The 755-nt window shown below is 41.2% G+C and overlaps 1 non-coding gene across 1 annotated transcript; it reads left to right on the top strand.

Moving 5' to 3' along the window:
- Positions 1 to 310: 310 nt before the first annotated feature.
- LOC142082548 (U6 spliceosomal RNA) lies at positions 311 to 417 on the top strand. The gene has a single exon (XR_012673734.1). It is a non-coding gene; the product is annotated as a U6 spliceosomal RNA (small nuclear RNA).
- The last annotated feature ends 338 nt before the right edge of the window (positions 418 to 755 follow it).

Raw genomic sequence — 755 nt, 5'->3', positions numbered from 1 at the left:
TGAGGGAGCGTAATGTAAGGGAGGAAATGCTGAAGACAAAAAGGGGGACAAATTAGGAACTTGGTCCTATATATCATATTAAAGTTAAAACATATAAACTTAAGCAATGGAGTTGTAATTTCATCTTAGATTCCTGTTGTCTGCAGAAAGCACTTGGGTGTTCTCCATTACTTTATGGTATCATCTAAAATACATGGTCAAATTACAGATTAAAAACTGAAATGTGTATTTATTTTCCGTTTGTTTCTTCAACCATTTCCATCAATGCAATTTCATGAAAATACTCTTCAGAGTATTGAGTTATTCATGAGTGCTATCTTCGGCAGCACATATACTAAAATTGGAACGATACAGAGAAGATTAGCATGGCCCCTGCGCAAGGATGACACGCAAATTCGTGAAGCGTTCCATATTTTGGATACTGTCCTGGTTTCGGCTGGGATAGGGTTAAATTTCTTCCTAGTGCTGTGTTTTGGATTTAGTATGAGGAGAATGTTGATAACACACTGATGTTTTCAGTTGTTGCTAAGTGCCCTCCTAGTCCAAGGACAGCTCCCGTGCCTACTGACTGAGCTAGGTACACAAGATGGGAGGGAACATAATCAGGACAGCCAGCCCAGCTGGCCAATGGGGTATTCCATACCATGTGACGTCATGCTCAGTATATGAACGGTAGGCGTGATCCAGGAAGTACCGATCGCTACTTGTTTATCGGTCAGCGTGGGTGGTGAGCAATTGCATTGTACATCACTCAT

Source organism: Calonectris borealis, chromosome 4, assembly GCF_964195595.1.
Source record: "Calonectris borealis chromosome 4, bCalBor7.hap1.2, whole genome shotgun sequence".
Taxonomy (NCBI): Eukaryota; Metazoa; Chordata; class Aves; order Procellariiformes; family Procellariidae; genus Calonectris; species Calonectris borealis.
The sequence above is the reverse complement of the archived record's forward strand: the minus strand, read 5'-3'. Positions and strand labels throughout refer to the sequence as shown.